The following is a 23,704-nucleotide window of genomic DNA, read 5'->3' on the forward strand; positions in this document are numbered from 1 at the left end:
ATAAAATACCACCAGTTCATTTTCTGAAAGTAAAAAATTGATGTCAAATTTACCAAAATTAAGCATTTTTGCTCTGTGAAAGACACTGGAAAGAGAATGAAAAGAAAGACACAGTATAGAAGAAAATATTTGCAAAGATATATCTGATAAGGATTGTTATCCAAAATATAGAAATAATTTTCAAACAACAATAAAACAAACGACCTGACTAAAAAATAAAAATAAAGAGTGAGCCGAAGACCTCAATCAACACTGCACCTGAGGGCAGTAGGAATGAAATAACCACAGGTAAACCACTGCTTACCGTCTGTTGCCCACCTTTCTTTCAGAGATCAGACAGAGAACAAAGGATGATGGGGCCGCAGGAGAAGAAAACTCTATGTCTTCAATCTGTTCACAGTCTGGGCCTTTAATATTTACATAGGAATAAAATAGATTAAAGGCAAACTTATTTTGCTATTTGACCTTGACCCTAATGGTCAGGCTGTGGTTATCCGTTTTCTCCTGTGGTGCGGAAAACTGAGTGAATATAAGCACCAATCACATGCACACATATCCACATGTCCACATGTATTTCTGCATTTAATTAATTAATTAATTAATTAATTTATTTTTTGAGATGGAGTTTTGCTCTTGTTTCCCAGGCTGGAGTGCAATGGCATGATCTCCGCTCAGCCTCCACCTCCTGGGATCAAGAGATTCTCCTACCTTAGCCTCCTGAGGAGTAGCTGGGATTACAGATATGTGAAACCAGGCCCGGATAATTTTTTTTATTTTTAGTAGAGATGAGGTTTCTCCATGTTGGTCAGGCTGGTCTCAAACTCCCGATCTCAGGTGATCCACCCCTCCTTGGCCTCCCAAAGTGCTGGGATTACAGGCAATGAGCCACCACACCCAGCAATATTTCTGCATTTCTCAACATTATCTTACAAGACATCTAACTTTAAATAGGGAAAAATATCAGTACTTTTATAGTGCTCAGCGTTAGAAGGTAACTAGTAATCAACCTGTCATTAAATCTTGGCATTCTATCTGCACTGGGTGCATGTATTAGTTAGCTATGGCAGCATAACCAACCATCCAAAACTGATTAGCTCATAATTGAGCTGCTCAGCCATTTAGGCTGGACTCAGTGGGGCCGTTCTTCTGTTCTTAGCTGAGCTCCTTCAGACATGTATCATGAGCTGCTCATTGACTAGGAAGGCAGCTGTGCTTCTATCTGTGAGCTTCTGCTTCTGGGACTGTCAACAGGGGCAACTTGCTTCTCCTCCCCATGGTATCTTATCCTCTGGCTGGCTAATATGGGCTTGTTTCATGAAGATGGCAGCATTCTGAAAGAAAAACAGAAGCAGGCCCGGCATGGTGGCTTACACCTGTAATCCCATAAGTTTAGTAGGCCAAGGCAGGCAGATCACCTTAGGTTAGGAATTTGAGACCAGCCTGGCCAACATGGCGAAACCCTGCCTCTACTAAAAATACAAAAATTAGCTGGGAGTGGTGACACATGCCTGTAGTCTCAGCTACTCGGGAGGCTGAGTCAGGAGAATTGCTTGGACCTGGGAGATAGAGGTTGCAGTGAGCCAAGATCATGCCACTACACTCCAGCCTTGGTGACAGAGAAAGACTCCTTCTCAAAAAAAGAGAAAAAACAGAGAGAGAAAAGAAAAGAAAAACAGAAGTAGTCAAAACGGTTTGAACCTAGGCCCCAAACTAACACATTGTCATGTTCCCAGGTTTCTACTGCCCTGAGCAAGGCCAGCCAGAGCAAGCGTTTGGAAAATAGATTCTGGATCTTGATGGGAATGGCTGTAAAAGCACCTGACAATGGACATGAATACAGGAGGGATGAAAAATTGCTGCCATATTTGCAATCAGTATGATTCTGCTGTTGTTTGTTTGTTTCTTTGTTTTGAGAGGGAGACTTGCTGTGTCACCAGGCTGGAGTGCAGTGGGGCTATTTTGGCTCACTGCAACCTCTGCCTCCCAGGTTCAAGCTATTCTTGTGCCTCAGCCTCTTGAGCAGCTGGGATTACAGGCCCACACCACCACACCCAGCGAATTTTTGTATTATTAGTAGAGATGGGGTTTCACCATATTGGACAGGATGGTCTCAATCTCCTGACCCCGTTATCCACCTGCCTTGGTTTCCCAAAGTTTTGGGGTTACAGGCATGAGCCACCGCACTCAGCCCATTCTGCTTTTTCTGCATGTATGGTCCACAGAACTCTTCCACATCAAGAAATTTTCCAAACACCCACAGCTACTAAGTGGCTGGACTGGGACTCAGGATCAACTCTGTCTGACTGCAAAGCCTATGTACCTCCATGGATCACACTATTCAAGTAGCTGCCCTAGACTCTTAAAATCCTGGAGAGTGACGCTTCAAAAATAGAAGCCAGATTGCTTTTAGATTTGTGCCCATGTAGTACTGTTTATTATTGGGAATAATCCCAAGAAATTAATGAAGCACATGGTGGCTCACATCTGTAATCCTAACACTTTGGGAAGCTGAGATGGCAGAATCACTTAAGCTCAGGAGTTCAAGTGCAGCCTGGGCAACACAGTAAAATCCTGTCTCAATATAAAACAAATTTAAAAAATTAACCAGGCATGATGATGCTTGGGTGTCTAGGGTAGGAGGATTGTTTAAGCCTGGAAGGTGGAGGCTGCATTAAGCCATGACTGATCACACCATTGTACTCCAGCCTGGGTGATAGAGTGAGAATCTGTTTCAAGCAAAACAAAACAAAAAAGGAATTGCAAAAGCATTTTGAAAGAACATAGAATAACTTGGAAAAAATAGCTGACATAGCTGATATTGAATAACTTGGAAAACATAACTTATTTTAGATAATGAAAGCCCAACAGCACATCATTTATTTTTTATCATACAAAACATTTGAAAACTTTTAAAAGAAAAAAACTTCAGAGAAATTAAGTTTAACATAGTTTAATTGAGCAAAGAATAATTTGCAAATTAAGCAGCCTGTGGTCCCGAGTAGCCTCAGAGAGACTCCAGCACAGCCACATGGAAAAAAGTATTTATATACAGAAGAAGCAAAGTGACATACAGAAAATAGAAGTGAGGTACAGAAACAGCCAGATTTATTACAGCTTGGGATTTGCCTTATTTGAATATGGTTTGACCAGCTGATGTTCTTTTATTGGCAAAAACGTAGTGGTTGGTACAAGAATAAGTTACAATCTATTTACATATTCAGCTAGGTTTTAGTTTACTGTGTACAGAAAATCCTATTAACCAAAATTAAACAAAAGGGGTCAGCTTTAGGCCTTAATTAAACAATATCTCCCTTTTGTTATCTCCTCAATTTCAAGAAATAAACCAAAACTTTAGACATTGATCTTACTTTGTCACCATTACAAATGTACTTATGTAGTCTCAAATTCTACTGTAAAATAGTAGAACTGTGGGTTTTGTAAAGTGAAAAAAAGTACTTCAGGTTATTACTTTTTAAAAGGATTACAGTAGGGGAGACCTCCTTGCTTGAAATCTGCTGTTTGCCAAAGAAAAATAAGACCTGGCCAGTTTTAGCATCTACCTATTTCTTTAAATTTTCAGTTTGACTATGTCACATTTAACATGAATGACTCCATTTTGGTTTGGTTTGGTCTGTTTGGGCCTAGTGAATAAGCTCAGTCCAGAATGATGGCCTCCAATAATTTTGTTTAAAAAATTTCCCCCTTTTGATTAAGTTTTCACATAGGTCAGAGTGTGACCAAAACTCAGGGTCTTAGTGTCACTCTGTTTCCATTATTTTTGGTTTCTGTTCTTCTCAGGTCATTCATAGGTTATGGTGTTCTCGTGGTCAAATACATTTTCAAGTTTTCATCATTCCAGTTAAAGAGAGACCACCTGACATTCTAGAGATGACTGCATGCAAAGAGTTATAACTTTTGAGAGAATAGAGTGCAGTAGGGAGACTATTATTTTGACTATCAGGAAAATAATATTAAGAGTTAGAAGTAAGCTTTTTTTTTTTTTTTTTGAGACGAAGTCTCAGTCTTGTCACCCAGGCTGGAGTGCAATGGCGCAATCTTGGCTCACTGCAACCTCTGCCTCCTGGGTTCAGGTGATTCTTCTGCCTCAGCCACCCAAGTAGCTGGGATTACAGGCATGTGTCACCACACCTGGCTAATTTTTGTATTTTTAGTAGAGACAAGATTTCACCATGTTGGCCAGGCTGGTCTCAAATTTCTGACCTCATGTGATCCACCTGCCTCGGCTTCCCAAAGTGCTGGGATTACAGGCGTGAGCCACCACGCCAGGCCTGAAGTATGCTTTTTAACCAAGGACTCCGTGAACCAACCAATAGATCAAACAGTTAGCTAGTTAAATGGTCTACTCATTTCAACCAAGCAGTCTGTTCATTAATTTCCTACAACTGAATCTCTGTAATACTCGATGTATTTCTCCATGTGCAACTACAAATACTACCAACTGCACAGATACTTCTCTGTTTATCCAGTAAGTAAACTAGATAAATTCTTTTATTTAACACATCTTTAGTAAAAAAAAAAAAAAAAAAGTCTTCCAATGACTTTTTATAAAGGTCAACACATTTTTTCCACTCTAAGTGCATCTATCATCAATTGCAATTACAAAAGTAATCTAGTGAATTTAGTTAGCTTTGCTCAGTACTATTGTATCTGTGATACCTTATTTAACAGTTTTACAATTTTTCTCGTGAAATCACTATCTTTGTAACTGGAGACCTTTTCAGAAAGGTTTCATGAGGAAAAAAAATGTCTTAGTATCCTTTCAGCTACCGTTATAACATCAACCTTCTTGCATCAGAAAGCTTTTATACTACCAGAAAACATGCATTAAAAATGACAATTGCCAGGAGTGCAATTTTCTGTCCAGTGCTCACATCTATAATCCCAGTACTTTGGGAGGCTGAGGCATGAGGATCACCTGAGGGCAGGACTTCGAGACCAGACTGACTAACGTGGTAAAACCAAGTCTCTACTAAAAACACAAAATTTACCCAGGCATAGTGGCAGCCGACTGTAATCCTAGCTACACGGGAGGCTGCGGCAGGAGTTGCTTGAACCCGGAAGGCAGAGGTTGCAGTGAGCCAAGATCGTGCCATTGCACTCCAGCCTGGGCAACAAGAGTGAAACTCCATCTCAGAAAAAAAAAAAAAAAAAGCACGCCTGTAATCCCAGCACTTTGGGAGGCCGAGGCGGATGGATCACGAGGTCAGGAGTTTGAGACCAGCCTGGCCAATGTGGTGAAACCCTGTCTCTACTGAAAATACAAAAATTAGCTGGGCATGATGGCAAGTGCCTGTAGTCCCAGCTACTCGGGAGACTGAGGCAGAAGAATCGCTTGAACCCGGGAGTCCAAGGTTGCAGTAAGCCAAGATCTTGCCACTGCACGCCAGCCTGGGCCACAGAGTGAGACTCTGTCTCAAAAAAAAAAAAAGACAATTTCTGTGTAAATGTTTAAATGGCCCATGAGGTAGCAGAAACATACATAAACTTTTAATTGTCTTCTGAGAATTATAAGTTTGACAAAAAAAAAAATTGGTCTTAAACTACTATAGTAATTTAGAACAGTCACCACACACACACACACATTCAATTTATATTTAAAGTAGATTATCTTTTCTGTGATGAGTAGTGAAATGAGAGTTTTTAATAATGGAAGCTTCAGGAACTCAGGAATAGGAACCGTATGCGGTGACTCAAGCCTGTAATCCCAACACTTTGGGAGGCCAAGGAAGGTGGATCATGAGGTCAGGAGTTTGAGACCAGCTTGGCCAACACGGTGAAACCCATTTCTACTAAAATTACAAAAATTAGTCTGGCATGGTCGTGGCCACCTGTCATCCCAGCTACTTGGGAGGCTGATGCAGGGGAATTGCTTGAACCTGGGAGGTGAAGGTTGGAGTGAGCTGACATCATGCCATTGCACTCCAGCCTGGGTGACAAGAGTGGAACTCCATGTCAAAAAAAAAAAATTAATTTAATTAAAAAAAAATAACTCAGGAAAAATCAAGGGGATGCCTAGATTCTCCATGAGTCCACACTGAACATTAAGTTTATGTCTTCTTAAATACTAGGTTACTTTCCCCAATTTAGGTGCACAGCACTGACACCTGAGAGGTTATCATAAGTAATTTGACTTGGACCGCAGAGTTTATTTAAAAAGTATATATAAAACATTACCGTACTGGCTGATGTAACTTTAAAAATGTGGCAGAGTACTTTTGTAATAGGCAATTAATTTTTGTCTTGTCTGGGCTCGCAGCTTTTTTTGTTTTTGTTTTTTGTTTTGTTTTGCTTTTGAGACGGAGTTTCTGTCTTGTTGCCTGGGCTGGAAATGGCGTGATCTTGGCTCACCGCAACCTCCGCCTCATGGGTTCAAGCGAGATTGCACCACTGCACTCCAGCCTGGGTGACAAAGCAAGACTCCATCTCAAAAAATAAAAACAAAAATTTAAAAATATAAAAATTAAAAGCTAATTTTCACAAAACTTCATAAATAAATCCAACAAATATATCATTTTGACCACTCTAGATTTCCATACATAGTTTATAATCTCTTTTAATTACTTTTTTTTTTGATAGGGAGTTTCACTCTTGTTGCCCAGGCTGGAGTGCAATGGTGCAATCTCGGCTCACTGCAACCTCTGCCTCCCGGGTTTAAGATATTCTCCTGCCTCAGCCTTCCGAGTAGCTGGGATTGCAGGAATGTGCCACCATGTCTGGCTGATTTTGTATTTTTAGTAGAGACGGGGTTTCTCCATGTAAGTCAGGCTGGTCTCCAAATCCCGACCTCAGGTGATCCGCCCGCCTCGGCCTCCCAAAATGCTGGGATTATAGGCACAAGCCATCACGCCCGGCCTTCTTTTAATTACTTTTTAAATTTTCTCTACTTTATTTTCTTCTACATTCTTTTTATTTTCTCAATTTGAGGCAATCTTTAAGTAATTTCAAACTAGACAAAATATTTTTAAACTTTCTTCATTGAAAGCATATTTTTGCTTTTGTTTGCACACTCTCTATGCAAAATTGTTTTTCTTAGATTCAGTATTTTTAATTATATATATATTAATTACATGAACTGTTTAAAACCTAATTTTTAGTGAAATCTCTAGTAAGTAATTTTGAACTGTTTGATATCAGCATTTGTAGACAAAAACCATCTTATATTTTTAATAGAAGATGTTTTTTCAAATTCTCTGTTAACTAGCAGATCTAAATATGTTTAGCTTTTCTCTATCATATAAAAATAAGATTCTGGTCGGGTATAGTGGTTGACGCTTGTAATCCCAGCATTTTGAAAGGCCAAAACACAAAGACTGCTTAAGCCCAGGAATTGGAGGCAAGCCTGGGCAACATGGCAAAACCCCATGTCTACAAAAAAATACAAAATTAGCTCGGCATGGTTACCTGCACCTGTAGTACCAGCTACCCAGGAGGCTGAGGTAGGAGAATTGCCTGAGCCCAGGAGATCCAGAGTGCAATGAGCCTGATGAAGCCACTTCACTCCATCCTGGATGACAGAGACCCTTTTTTAAAAAATTAAATGCCAGGCCGGGCGCAGTGGCTCACGCTTGTAATCTCAGCACTTTGGGAGGCCGAGGCGGGCGGATCACGAGGTCAGGAGATCGAGACCACGGTAAAACCCTGTCTCTACTAAAAATACAAAAAATTAGCCGGGCGTGGTGGCGGGCGCCTGTAGTCCCAGCTACTCGGAGAGGCTGAGGCAGGAGAATGGCGTGAACCCGGGAGGCGGAGCTTGCAGTGAGCCGAGATCGCGCCACTGCACTCCAGCCTGGGTGACAGAGCGAGACTCCGTCTCAAAAAAAAAAAAAAAAAATTAAATGCCAAAGCATATAAACTTAATCTTATGGGACTTTGGCGGCGGGAGTTTGTTTTTATTATTATCTCAGCAGCTTTGTGGCTACGGGTGGTGTCTGATTGCATGAAAAAGTTTTTTACTGGTGATTTCAGAGATTTTAGTGCACCCATATCCCAAGCAGTGTACACAGTACCCAGTGTGTAGTCTTTTATTTTTATTTTTATTTTTTGAGACGGAGTCCCGCTCTGTCGCCCAGGCTGGAGTGCAGTGGCGCGATCTCGGCCCACTGCAAGTTCCGCCTCTCAGGTTCACGCCATTCTCCTGCCTCAGCCTCCTGAGTAGCTGGGACTACAGGTGCCCGCCACCACGCCCAGCTAATTTTTTTTTTTTTTTGTATTTTTAGTAGAGATGGGGTTTCCCAGTGTTAACAAGGATGGTCTCGATCTCCTGACCTTGTGATCTGCGCACCTCGGCCTCTCAAAGTGCTGGGATTACAGGCGTGAGCCACAGGGCCCAGCACCAATGTGTAGTCTTTTATCCCTTTTCCCCTACTGTTCTTTTCCCCAAGCTTCTAGAGTTCATTATATAGTTCTTTTTTTTTTTTTTTGTGAGACGCAGTTTTGCTCTTGCTGCCCAGGTTGGAGTGCAGTGGTGCGATCCTGCCTCACTGCAACCTCCGCTTCCCGAGTTCAAGCGATTATCTTGCCTCAGCCTCCCAAGCAGCTGGGATTACAGGCATGTGCCCCCATGCCCGGCTAACTTTGTATTTTTAGTAGAGACGGGGTTTCTCCATGTTGGTCAGGCTAGTCTGGAACTCCCGACCTCGGTGATCTACCTGCCTCGGCCTCCCAAAGTGGTGGGATTATAGACGTGAGCCACCACACCCCATCCATTATATAATTCTTAAGCCTTTACATCCTGATAGCTTAGTTCCCACATATAAATGAGAATATATAATGTTCAATTTTCTATTCCTCAGTTACTTCCCTTACAATAATAATCTCCAGCTCCACCAAGGTTGCTGCGAATGCAATTATTTTGTTCCTTTTTATGGCTGAGTAGTATTCTATGGTATATATACACCACATTTTCTTTGTCCACTCATTGGTTGATGGGCATTTAGGCTGCTTCCCAAAATTTGCAATTTTGAAATTGCAAATTCTGCTGCTAGAAACATGCATGTGCGAGTGTCTTTTTCATACAATGACTTATTTTTCTCTGTGTAGACACCCAGTAGTGGGATTGCTGGATCAAATGGAAGTTCTACCTTTAATTCACTTAGAAATCTCCAGACTGTTTTTGATAGTAGTTGTACTAGTTTATGTTCCCACCATCAGTGTAAAAGTGTTCCCGTTGCACTACATCAATACCAACTTCTGTTATTTTTTGATTATGGCCATTCTTGCAGGAGTAGGATGATACCACATTGTGGTTTGGTTTTCAGTTCTCTGCTCATTAGTGATGTTGAGCATTTTCTTTAATGTTTTTTAACCATTTGTATGTCTTCTTTTGAGAATTGTTTACTCATCTGCTAAGCCTACTTTTTTATAGGATAGTTTGTTTTTTTCTTGCTGGTTTGTTTGAGTTTCTTGTAGAAACTTTATCAGTCCTTTGTCAGATGCATAGTTTGTGAATATTTTCTCCCACTTTGTGTGCTGTTTATTTATTCTTCTGATTATTATTATTTTTTTCTTAGCAGAAGCTCTTTAGTTTAATTGTCACATTTATTGATCTTTGTTTTTGTTGCATTTGGTTTTGGGGGTTTTGTCATGAAATCTCTGCCTAAGCCAATGTCCCTGAGTTTTTCCGATGTTATCTTGTAGAATTGTTATAGTTTCAAGTTTTCCATATAAGTCTTTGATCCACCTTGGGTTGATTTTTGTATAAAGTGAGCAATGAAGATCCAGTTTTATTCTTCTACATGTGGCCTGCTAATTATCTCAGCAGCATTTGTTGAATAGGGTGTCTTTTCCCTACTTCATGTTTTTGTTTAGTTTGCAGATCAGTTGGCTGAAAGTATTTGGCTTTATTTCTTTATTCACTATTCTGCTCCACTGGTCTATTTGCCTATTTTTATACCAGTACCATGCGGCTTTGGTAACAACAGTCTTCTAGTATAGTTTGAAGTCAGATAATGTGATGTCTCCAGATTTGTTCTTTTTGCTTAGTCTTGTTTTGTCTATGCGGGATCTTTTATTTTTCTATATGAATTTTAGGATTATTTGTTCTAGTTCTGTGAGGAATGATGGTGGTATTTTGACAAGAATGGCATAAATTTGTAGATTGCTTCTGGCACTATGATCATTTTCACAATATTGACTCTACTCATCTATGAGCATGGGATGTGTTTCCATTTGTTTGTATCATCTTTGATTTCTTTCAGCATTGTTTTGTAGTACTCCTTGTAGAGGTCTTTCACCTCTTTCGTCAAGTATATTCCTAAGTATATTTTTTCTGCAGCTGGTGTAAAGGGTTTGAGTTCTTGACATGATTCTCAGCTCAGTCACTTGGTGTATAGCAGTGATACTGATTTGTGTACATTGATTTTGTATCCTGAAACTTTACTAAATTTATTTCTCAAATCTAGGAGCTTTTCGAATAAGTCTTTAGGGTTTTCTAGGTATACAATTATATCATCAACAAGCAGTGACAGTTTGACTTCCTCTTTACCAATTTGTATGCCCTTTATTCCTTTTTTTTTTTTTTTTTTTTTGATGGAGTCTCGCTCTGTCACCAGTCTCGAGTGCAGTGGCCCCATCTGGGCTCACTGCAACCTCCACCTTCCAGGTTCAAGCGATTCTCCTGCCTCAGCCTCCTGAGTAGCTAAGACTACAGGCATGTGCCACCACGCGCAGCTGATTTTTGTGTTTTTAGGAGAGACGAAATTTCATCATGTTGGCCAGGATGGTCTCGATCTTTTGACCTTGCGATCTGCCCGCCTTGGCCTCCCAAAGTGCTGGGATTACAGGCATGAGCCACTGCTCACTTATACTTTGACTTGCTACATCTTTATTCTGTATGAATATTAACAGAATTATAGATAGATCTGGATATAGATATATGTAAGTAAATAAACACACACATACAGGATTATATTAGTTTGTATATGTAAATATTTATGCATACAAAAGATATTCATCAATAGACATTTCTAATTTTCCAGCCTAACCTGAGGACATAGATGAAGACTTACTTTTCACCTAAATGGCTTTATACCATCTCAGACTGGAACACAGCCATAAAGTGTTATGTATAAACATGAAGGAACTTTACGTTTATGAGCATGGCCTGTGAATAAATATTTTGGTAGTGTGATGTAAGGCTTTATGTCTAGCTTAGCATTTTGGGTCTTTACTTTTCTTCTCAGAGTATGCCTGTATTATTCACATCTATTATTTTGAGCCTGCCTTGATGTCTACACTTTTCCAGTTTAGCTAATCAGTTGGTTATATTTACCTGAGCTGACCTAATTGGCTTTTTGCAATCACACAGGCTGAGCTAATTTGCTTATTTAATTTATCTGGGATGCAGGGGTAGAAATGAAGATGACCTCTGTCCTATATGGGACATATGCACAAATAACCTTTACCTATACATACATATGTGACTCATTCTTTGTGTATATGTTTATCTCTCAACCTATCTTATATCCATATTTATATTTACAGAAAAAAGACACTGAAGTAATCTCGATAAAAGGTAATTTCTATTTTCTTTATTTCCAGGCTACATAAACCCAATCAGCTGATTAGCACAGTGAAGATTTATAAAATCCAAGCCAAAACTTTGCCACACTTTTTTTTTTCATAAATGTGAAAATGTCCTTCTTACCTGGCACCCAGGTCTTTTTATTTCTGAATCTCAATACATCAGCCTAATGGGCTTCTGTTCATCTAGTTGAAAAAGCAGAATGCCTGACATCAGTAAGACTATCCTTACTCAGGAAGAAGTTTTGAACTGGCCAATAAGAGCCACCATTGGCACTTTGGTGAATGTTCACTATGATCTGTTGAAATGCAGCCTGGTACCATGTACAATCATATTTGCTTTCAGTATGATTGCCTATCTTCTAGAAAGAGTGCTAGACTTTCTTCCCACTATCATAAAGACACTGCTTCAGTCACAAAGACACAAAGACCAAATTGTACTTTTACATTACATACTCATAAAAATAAACTAGATCCCATGTCTTAAAGAAAGCCCTGATGAGAAAAAAATAAACATTTTACAATTTAGGTTAGAAACTCAGGACCGGGACTGGTTGATCTCTGGCCATATGTCCACCATGAAGGGATGGATCAACCTTGACAAGGCAGTGAATGACTTCCATTGGTTAGTGGATGTTCGTTTTCCAGAAGTGAGCAATAAAGACCAATGCTTCCTTTGTATATGTTAAATGCAGCGGGATATAAAATAGATGGCTAGATAAACATACACATGGAAAATGAGTAACATAGGTATGCCAATGTAATTTCTATTATTGCTTATGTCCTATAGAGAAGCTTCAGAATAAGTAGGTCAGAGGTCGTTTTCCTTCCCAACTTCTGCAGCCCAGATGAGTTTAATGAGCCATTTAGATCAGCTTAGATGGATATAAGTCAATTAGCTAAACTGGGAAAGTGAAGGCATCCAGGCAGGACCCAAATGGCAAATGTGAATCACATAGGCATGCAGTGAGAAAGGAAGCAGGGCCCTGAAATGCTAAGCTGGAACTAGAGTCTAACATGGCTTACCAAAAACATACTTCCCAGGCCATGCACCTAAACGTGAAGCTTTGTTGATGTTTAAACATAACATTGTATGGCTGTGTTCCAGTCTGAGATGGTATGGATCCGTATGGGTGAGAGTAAGTTTATATCTGCATCCTCAATGTAGGCTGGGGAATTTAAAATGTTTGTTGATTAATAAGTTTTGTATACATAAATACCTACGTAGGTGAAGTCATATAATTTTATATGTGTGTGTTTATCTGTCTACCCATGTACATCTATGTATAGATCTGCCTTAATAAAGCCACAGTCACTATTCAAATAATTGTATTATTGGATTGCCCTCGGCTGAGCTACTTGGCTGGTTGGAATCATCTGGGCTGTGCAAATTGGCTGATTGGAATCACCTGGGTTCTGCTAATTTGCTTGTTTAATTTATCTCAGCTTCAGGGGTAGAATACGGAGATGTCATCTGACCTACTTTATTTCTGAGGCTTTTTTTTGCGGGACCTATGCACAAATAAACATTATGTAGACATACCCATGTGACTCATTTTGTGTGTATATATCTAGCCACATATTTTGTATTTATATCTATATGTACAGAAAGAAGCCTATAAAATAAACTTGTTCAGAGGTGATTTCCATTTTTTTTTTCCTACAGGTTAGGTAAATCCAATCAGCTCCTTAGCTCTGAAGATTTATTCAAACCAAGCCACACGCCACATCACATTTTTTTCCATAAGTGTAAAAATGTTTTTAATAACCTGGGTGTTTTTAATTCTGGTCTCATTAAACAAGTGCAGTGAGGTTTTGTTCATGTATCTAGGAACTGACAGAAATGCTTGACGCCAGTGGGCTGAGCCTTCCTCACAAAGATTTGACCCAGGAAATAAGAGCCACCTGTGGCACTTCAGTGACTGTTCACTATCACCCATTTGAAATGTAGCCAAGTACCATGCATCATTATATTTGCTTCCATCATCACCATCTGTCTACTAAAAAGAGACCTAGACTGTTTTTATTACCATAAATACCCAACTTCTGCCACAAAGACAAAAAGATAAGACTGTGATTTTACATCACACACTCTTTGAAAAAAATAGAGTTCTCGTCTTGAGAGAAGTTTTAAAGACTAGGTGAGAGATTAAATGAATACCAGGAGCTAGATAATTGCTGTTTTACCAACAAATGTTCATTTTCATTTCTATATTATCTCGTTATGTTAATAATGAAGTAATAAAGTTTATCCAGGAAATTTCAAAAAAACTTATTTTTTCATCAGCCATAACAGTAATCAAAGACAGAGAAATGGAAGTTTTTAACATTCATAATTTATATTTTAAAATTAAAATGCTTCTAGAAATAAAAAAGGAAAGGAAGAAAGAAATATACAAACAAATGAAAGGCAGCCTGGTCAACATGGTGAAAGCCTGTCTCTACTAAAAATACAAAAATTAGTCAAGTGTGGTGGTGCACACTTGTAATCTCAGCTACTTGGGAGGCTGAGGCACTATAATCACTTGAACCCAGGAGGTGGATGTTGCAGTGAGCCAAGATCGCTGCATTGCACTCCAGCTTAAGTGACAGAATGAGACTCCTTCTCAAACAAAACAAAATAAAAAAATAAACAAAAGAGAAGGAAGGAAGTGGATTACTCACAATAGCTAAAGTATGGAATCAACCTAAATGTGCATCAATAGGTGAATGGAGAAAGAAAATGTGGTGTATGTACACAATGCAATGCTGTTCCGCCCTTAAAAATAAGAAAGTCTTGTTATTTGCAACAACATTCATGAACCTGAATGATATGCTAAGTAAAATAAGCCAGCACAGAAATGAGATGGAGTTTCCCTCTTGTCACCCAGGCAGGCAATGGTGCAGAGGCATCATCTTGGCTCACTGCAACCTCCGTCTCCTGGGTTCAAGCGATTTTCCTGCCTCAGCATCCCCAGTACCTGTGATTACAGGTGCCCACCACCATGCCCGGTTAATTTTTATATTTTTAGTAGAGACAGGGTTTTGCCATATTGGCCAGGCTGGTCTCAAACTCCTGACCTCAAGTAGTCCACCCACCTCAGCCCCCTAAAGTGGTGGGATTACAGGCGTGAGCCACCGTGCCCGGCCCACATAATCCAATGTTTATGTAAAGTGTGAAAAAAATTTAAACTCGCCAGGCATAGTGGCTCACGCATGTAATCTCAGCAGTTTGGGAGGCCAAAGTGGGCAAATCACGAGGTCAGGTGTTCGAGACCAGCCTGACCAACATGGTGAAACCCCGTCTCTACTAAAAATACAAAACTTAGCCAGGTGTGGTGGTACACACCTGTAATCCCAGCTACTCAGGAGGCTGAGGCAAGAGAATTGCTTGAACCCAGGAAGGGGAGGTAGCAGTGAGCCGAGATCAGGCCACTGCACTCCAGCCTGGTCAACAGAGTGAGACTCCATCTCAAAAAAAAAAGAAAAAATTAAACTCATAGAAACAGAGACTACAATAATGAGAAAAAAAAATCCCCTATTGGGTTTTTGGTCTGGTTAAGAGAGCTTCTTCATGATTTTTTCAGGGATTATATATTCTTTCATCTTCTGCATCCCTGTGTTCTCCAGCCAATGGGTGAAAAAAGATACAAAGAAGACACACTTGCTTTTTACCCACTTCGCTTCCACTCACTATTAGTCAATGTGGGTATAGCTGAGAATAGCAGTTTCCAGGCAGGACAGCCACTTCTCAGCAATAAACAACACACTGAAAATAAAGTATAAATCTTTCATTAAAAGCTAATGAATTTTAAGAAAAATAAGCATATGCATCAATAATGCTTGTGGTAAAATAGATTCATTTTGTTAATTTCTATTGAGCTCCCAAAATATTTGATCAAAAGCTAGCAAATATACAGGAGAAAGAGAATATTCTAAATAAGAATATTGTGAATGGTTATTTTGTCAATACAAGTAAAAATATGACCTCACACTAATAGTCTCACTTATAGTTTGTACAACATCAAATGCTACTTTTTATTTAAAATTGTATTTCATATAGGTATTCAATTTATATCACCCTCCTTTGCTATTTCAATCCCTTCTCCAATTTATATCAGTGGAAAACAGGCCAGCAGGTCCCAGGAAAGCACGTGATGCTATTGCTGCTTTAACAATGGTCATGAAGAGCACTTGTTTGGGTGCTACTCAATGTGTCAAACACTGCCATTTGGCTTACAGTGAGGCAAAAGTTTAAAAATAATAAGTACTGCATTTACTCACCCCAAGAAAAGTAAAAGCTAAGGCCCAGAATGTGGTAAGGCAAGAGTTAAAAAGAAAAGAACAAGTTTGCCTCTGCCTAGCAGCTCACTTCAAGGACAGTTAGAAGATAACACTGTCTGAATAGCCAAGGCCAAAGGAATGGGCTCCAGACATCCACCTCCCTTCCAGGGCAAGGTTGAAGGAAAAAACAAAGAGAAAGATAGGTTCTTTTACTGTTACTCTTTTCCCAGGCTTCTTAAGCATGACTATGTTTTACAAATGTCTGTATTTAGCCAATTCTTGTTTTCCTTCTAATGCAGATACAAGGCCACCGACTAGGTCAGAAGTTATATTATGCTATAGATTACATGACCTGTCACTGTATGATTAACTGCTATTGTTTTGCTTCTGTCAGGCTGTTTCTAAAAACCCCACTCTGTCTTTGTTCAATGCTCAGCTTTTGGATGTGAATCCTCTGAGCCGGTGCGTAACTAAAAGAAGCAAGCCCTTCTGTACTCCATATTGGTTTCTCCATTCCTCAATTTACCACAACATTTTTGGTGACCATGAAGGGACCGGAGAGGGCAGGCTTACTGTCTCCTTTGCCTCTGGGGACTGGAGCACTGGCCTCAGGAAACCTGTGACCCCAGGTGCCAGTGGGAGAACTTCAGCCTGGAGGGGAGCAGCTCTCATCACCCAGTGCCCCCTACCCAGCAGTGCAATAGAACCTAAAGAGGACAATTTCAGAAACAGCGTGCTTCAGAAAGCACGGTAAGGTTTTGGGGGCCCAAGGCAGGACCTGTCCCTTGGACAGAAGGGGAGCCTGATCACCTCCTGAGGTGTGCCGAATAATCTGACCCAGAGGGGCTCGGGGCGATGGGAGTGGCTCATCAATTCGGATGAGACTCAACACCCCGCTCACACAGGACATGGAAGTGGCTAGCTAAGTTGGCTAGGAAACTGGAGGTGGCGAGACAGGCTCACCACCCCAACTGGGAACTAGAGGTGGAAAGAGTGGCTCGCCACCCAACTGTGAAACTAGAGGGGGCAGGAGTGGCTCACCACCCAAGTTATGAACACGGGAACTGAAAGTGTGAAAGTGTGTGAATGGAGGGGCCTAATTAGGCTCATCAGCTGTGAAGTGGGGACTCACAGATCTCTTAGCATGGACTGTGTGCTCCAAGAAAGTGTGGGGTTGACTAAGACTAGTGGCAATCTGCATACAGCTAATAGGAACTGCCCTACAGCTCAGAGTTGTAGCGGGAATAAGGACCTCTCCAAAGCCAAGCAGCAACTGAAAACTCCTGCAGTAAGAGACAGCGTAGCTGGATAAAACGAGAGGAAGAGTGAGTGTGTAAGAGTGAATGTGCTGTGTTGTAAAGGGAGGAATGGGAGGAAAGTCATCAAAACATCAACACTTGGCATGCATGTTACAGAACCGTAAGAAAGGTTTTGCAGGGGATTACAGAGTTAAGATTAAGATTATCGAGTTAAGATTATAGATTACAGAGTTAAGTTAACCCCCTCAGAAGTTTCGAACTTTCTGCGAATTAGAATGGCCCTCTTTTGGTGTTGGATGGCTGACCAAAGGAACTATAGACAGGGAACAATTGGCCATGTATTTAGGGTAGTGACAGGGGTTGGAGGACTGCCAGTGTACCCAGATGAAATTCCTTTATATTGACTCGTGGTTAAATATAATATAGACAAAACCAGCATAGATCCAGCCCTGTTTAATGGCTTATTGCAAAAAAAGCCAAAAGTGAAAGTAAGAGCATCTTCACTGGCAGATACAGAGTTAAACGGGGAGTCCCAGAGAAAGCAAGAGAAGCCAGTTTTGCAGGAGCTGCCAGAGGAAACAGAAATTCTTCCTCCCTATGTCCCAGCCTACCCCCCTTTACCGAGGCCAACAGCCCCCCAGGAACAAGATTTAGGAGCTAACACACCCCAGGTCTTACCTCGAAGGGGAGGATCAGGCCCTGGAGAGGCTAGGGAAGGAAGTCAAGACGGTCAAGTGGGCCATTTCAGATCTGGCCATGCTCAAGTTGTGCAAATGCCTCTCAGGGAGAAGATAGGACCTATCTATTATGATGACCAGGGCCACATCCAGAGGGGGGCAATGGACTTACATCTATCAGCCCTTTTCAATTACTGATCTACTAAACTGAAAACACCACACACTGTCCAACATGGAGAAGCCTCAAGTTCTTATAGATCTGATGCAATCCCTCTTTCTGACACACAATACAACCTGGCCAGATTGCAGGCAGCTTTTCCTAACATTGTTTAACATTAAAGAGTGCCAGAGGATGACATAGGTGGCTCTCCGCTGGCTAGAAGCCCATGCACCAACAGACGTAGTGAATGCTCAGGCATACGCTCAGGGTCAGTTCCCAGACCAAGACCCCAACTGGGACCTGGAGGATGCAACTCAGCTTCAGCGTTTGCACAGGCACTGAGAGGCACTTCTGCAGGGGCTAAGAGCTGGTGGAAGGAAAGCAATTAATATAAGGAAGATTTCAGAAGTGCTTCAGGGAGCTGACAAGAGCCCAAGTTAGTTTTATAAAAGACTCTGCCTAGCAGCTCACTTCAAGGACAGTTAGAAGATAACGCTGGCTGTATAGCCAAGGCCAAAGGAATGGACTTCAGACACCCCCCTCCCTTCCAGAGCAAGGTTGAAGGAGAAAAAAAAAAAAGAGAGAGAGAAAGACAAGTTCTTTTACTGTTACTCTTTTCCCGGGCGTCTTAACAGGATTATGTTTTACAAATGTCTGTATTTAGCCAGTTCTTGTTTTCCTTCTAAGGCAGCTACGTCATGGGCTAGGTCACAAGTTATGTTATACTATAGATTACATGGCCTGTCATTGTATGATTAACTGCTTTTGTTTTGCTTCTGAAAGGCCGCTTATAAAAACCCCACTCTGTCTTTGTTCAACGCTCAGCTTTTGGATGTGAATCCTCTGAGCCGGTGCACAACTAAAATAAAAAAATCCTCCTGTACTCCATATTGGTCTGTTAATTCCTCAGTTTACTGCAATAAAAGTACTGTTTTTCTATTTTTTCTAAATTTACCTGTAATATAAAATTGTTAGCTAAGAAGACTTTATCTTATTCAAATATGTTTTATAGGATTTCACTGACATTTAAGTGTCTGAATTATCTGGAGTACTTACATTTTCCATTAAGCTAAATTGAGTACTGTAGATAATCTTTTACTAAAAGCTTTTCTGAGGCAGAGTAAGATTTATATCATTTTATTATCATATGGAAGAAGTGTATTAACCATGTTTTCAGTGATCACTCTGAACACAGCATTCTCAGTTCCCAATATGCATCCTGAGTCACTCAGGAGAAATTGGTGTCTCTGTAAAGAGGCAGAAGAAAATGCTGAGTGAAGGCACCACACTGCACAGCAATGCTTTCCACATGCACCTATTTGGGTCTTCATTTAATTGGGCTGATATTTGCATGGCTACTTACTGAATTTAGTCATACTATTTTTGAGCAGCTAATGGTGTCTGTTATCCATTAATTTTATACATTTGCTTTTTTTGAAAAACAAATCTTTTGTTAATTTACTCTAAATTGAGACATTCACAATCTTCAATTTTTCAGTGTTAAAGCAAATCAAAGAGCAATGTGTATATAGTGTGCATTTTCCTATCAAAATTCTTTATTGCATTAGAAACCCAAGGAAGCCAACTATAAAATACTCCCTTTGAATACTTCAGACAGGATTTTAGACTTCAAAATGTCAAAAACAATGAGCAAAGTCAAAATCTTGTTTTTGTTTCTTGTTAGTCATCTGGCCATTTCCAAAAGCATGACAATTAAGCCAAGTCATTGAAAACATGTGGTTTTAATTTTATCCCATTTGGAATGTTTTCTCTAATTGCTTTATCATGTTAATCTAAAAGAAACTGTCTACATAACTAACTATGCGTTCAAGAAGTATTCATAGTGTTTACAGTTTAATTGTTTATTACAGTATACAGTAAAATCATTTACAATAGAATTATGAATTCATTGTTTTTAAAGTTTTTCAAATATGAAAACAATTGGGTATGATTTGAAGTAAGTTCAATTCTAGGACATTACCCACTGGCCTCCATGGTGTTTCTGTAATGAATAGTATAAAACTGGGTCACCAGAATGGTGCAGACATGCTGATTGAAATAGAATAAGTTCAGCATTGTTGGTAGACTGTCAGTATCCCAGAGGCTGATCATTCACTACAGCTTACTAAATGTAGTTCCATAATGCCAGAGAGCACTTTTACCCAGGTTACCTTTTTCCTTCCATTAATGTGGTCCTGTTGTGGTCTCCTGATTTTCTTAAGCTATCCCAGGTGAGAGGTGATTATTTCTTGCATGAATGAGATTCCCTTTTTTTCCCTCTACCATAGGATCCTCTTATTTGCCCTACTGGAAGCAACATGCAGAAGGTAGAAATGATGACAATATACAAATACGTTTCCTGCCATGTGGCCACCATAAGCAGCTTACAACATGGCCCACCTAGAAGTTACTTACTTTCAGGCCAGCAGGGGTGTGATTCTATGATGTCTCTTTCTCTTAAAAGCACCTCTGTTTAAGTTTAGCACCATCAGGATAATCTCCATTTTGGTAAACACAAAGTTAACAGATGAGTAACCTAATTTTATGAGTGATTTCCCACCACAGTCACACATTTTTTTACACTCGAGAGTATTACACAGCAGGTGTGCAACAGGCTGGGAATCCAGGGTATTATCTTAGAATGTTGCCTACCCACCTGAATAAACTTTTAAAATAGTCTTTCTACTGCTTTTGTTATCTACACAAACAAAAATGTCATCTGCAAATAACTACTTTCCAGTTTTATTCATTACAAATATTAATGTCTTTTTTCTGGCTTAAATTATTCCTTTATGTGTCATTTTATACATTCACACACACATAGAACAATAAAAATATATCCAATTATTCAATTTTGGTTAAATTTTTATTAAAATAAGCGTTAAAAATATTTTTTTGTGTGTGTTTGAAGAGGGCTTTTATTGTTGCACTCAAGAGTGTTGTTTCTGGAGACAAAGTTGCCTGTGCTTTAATACACAGATTCTGGGGAGAATCCGAACCATAAGCCATAAAATTTTATATTAATAAATTCAATACAAAGCAGAAAGTATACATTTGCTTTAAGCATATTCAACGTGTTTAGTTTTCCATTAGTCACCTAATTAAAAACTTATTTTGTTCCAATAATTGTGCTTTTCTTCTGAAAATATGTACAAATGCATACTCACCAAACACACTCACTTCATAATTTTCTTACACCTAAGGTTTATCTTCAGAGGAATATGTGTATATTTCACTCTATGAAAATTAAGTCTTTACGTTTGCAGGCAGAGAGACCACATGTTCAAAGAAAACTATATAACAAATATTTATTAATAATTTTTCTTTTGAGAAGTCTCATCACTCTGTCACCCAGGCTGGAATGCAGCAGCACAATCTCAGCTCACTGCAATCTCCACCTCCCAGGTTCAAGTGATTCTCCTACCTCAGCCTCCAGGTGTGTGCCACCATGCCTGGCTAATTTTTCTATTTTTAGTAGAGAGAGTTTCACCACGTTGGCGAGGCTGGTCTTGAACTCCTGAGCTCAGGCAACCCACCTGCCTCAGCCTCCAAAACTGCTGGGATAACAGGCGTGAGACACTGCACATGGCCTTTTTTTTTTTTTTTTTTTGTGACGGAGTCTTGCTCTGTTGCCCAGGCTGGAGTGCAGTGGCATGATCTCGGATCACTGCAACCTCTGCCTCCCAGGTTCACACCATTCTCCCGCCTCAGTCTCTGGAGTAGCTGGGACTACAGGCGTGCACCACCACACCCAGCTAATTTTTTATATTTTTAGTAGAGACAGGGTTTCAACGTGTTAGCCAGGATGGTCTTGATCTCCTGACCTCATGATCCACCCGCCTGGGCCTCCCAAAGTGCTGGGATTACAGGTGTGAGCCACTGTCCCTGGCTTTTTTCTTTCTTTTTGAGATGGAGTGTCCCTCTGTCACCCAGGCTGGAGTGCAGTGGTGCTATCTCAGCTCACTGAAACCTCCACCTCCCAGGTTCAAGCCATTCTCCTACCTCAGCCTCCTGCGTAGCTAGGAATACGGGTGCACCACCATGCCCAACTAATTTTTGTAGTTTTAGTAGAGAGAGAGTTTCACAATGTTGGTCAGGCTGGTCTTGAACTCCTGACCTCATGATCTGCCCGACTTGGCCTACCAAAGTGCTGGGATTATAGGCATGAGCCACTGCGTCCAGCCCATATTCTATTTATATTTCTGTATAATTTTTATTATGACCATAAAAATCACCCTGTAGTCAATTACAATTTAATTGGACATTTAAAAATAACTAAAAGTGTATAATTACACTGTTTGGAATAGAAAGGATAAATGCTAGAGGTGATGAATACCTTATTTACCCTAATGTAATTACTACATATTGTATGCCTGAATCAAAATATTCTCTATAAGACATATATACACATACTATATACTCACGAATAGTAATAATAAATTAAGAAAAAAGATTAAAGATGTAACTAATGGGAACAATATTCTTCATTTGCAGTTTAAAGCTACTGGCAAAGTGATTACTAGTGATGATATTCCACTATATACCAAATAGTATACTTCTTCCATCTTTTACTTACACCATTGAGTAAGGCCGGATAGGTTAAAGTTAGTGGCATAATAATGCTTCATTAAATGCACAATAGTTTTAAGATGGTAAAAAATAAAATAAAATTAGGCTAGACATATTGGCTCACACCTATAATCCCAACACTTTGAGAGCCCAAGGTGGGTGGATTGCTTGAGCTCAGGAGTTCAAGACTAGCCTGACCAATATGAGGAAACTCCGTGTCTATTAAAAATATAAAAATTAGCCAGGCGTGGTGTCACGCACCTGTAGTCCCCACTACTCAGGAAGCTGAGGCAGGAGAATTTCTTGAACTGGGGAGGCGGAGGTTGCAGTCATCGTGCTGAGATTGCACTGCTGCCCTCCAGCCTGGCTGGCAGAGCAAGACTCCATCTCAAAAGAAAAGTTAAATAAGTAAATAAAATATAAATTAAGTTCACACATAATCTAACAATTTTTAAATATATTGCATTTTATTACATAACAGTAAAATTAGTAAAATACAATAATTGATATACTTTATAATTTCTTTCTCTCAGTATAATGTAGAAAAGTATTACTCTGAACACCTACCTTAAACATTACTTAATACAGGTTAACTACAATGAGCCTCTCCACTTATATTTTCGTCATGCATCTTACATTTTAATCTCCTTACTCTTTTATAGAAAAGGTCATAAAGAATGCCCAACTAATAAAGAATCTCTAATATCTCTGATGCAGCAACAATTGGTCACATACTTTCACATGTGAATATAATAGAAATAAAGTAACAGCATAAAGTAATTTGAAAGCTGTATTACATCATTATTCACTTTTCAAAAAAATTGTTTTCAAGGAAACAAATATACTTTCAATGTAATTACAAAGCTTCAAAAAATCTCCTTTTAAATTTATATACAAATTTATATACAAATTTATCTAACAACTTCAGTTGTGAATTCATTTATATACTCAAAACTCTAATGTCTGAAGTGTCAGTGCCTTATTCTGTAAATTCTGATATTTACATACAATTAATTTTGAATTAAATATTTTTTCATGTTTACTGCATCTGCAAAAATATATTTTAGTATAAACTCTGGTGTTTTCTAAGCTGTAGTTTTTTTTTTTTAATGTTTCCAAATTCATTACATTTGCAGGACTCTTCTCCAATATGAGTTCCCTGATGTTGAGCAAAGCTTGAGCAACTGCTTCAGGATTTTCCTCTAGTACAAAATGTATGCAATAAACCTCCTGTA

Source organism: Hylobates moloch, unplaced genomic scaffold (genome assembly GCF_009828535.3).
Source record: "Hylobates moloch isolate HMO894 unplaced genomic scaffold, HMol_V3 SCAFFOLD_78, whole genome shotgun sequence".
Lineage (NCBI taxonomy): Eukaryota > Metazoa > Chordata > Mammalia > Primates > Hylobatidae > Hylobates > Hylobates moloch.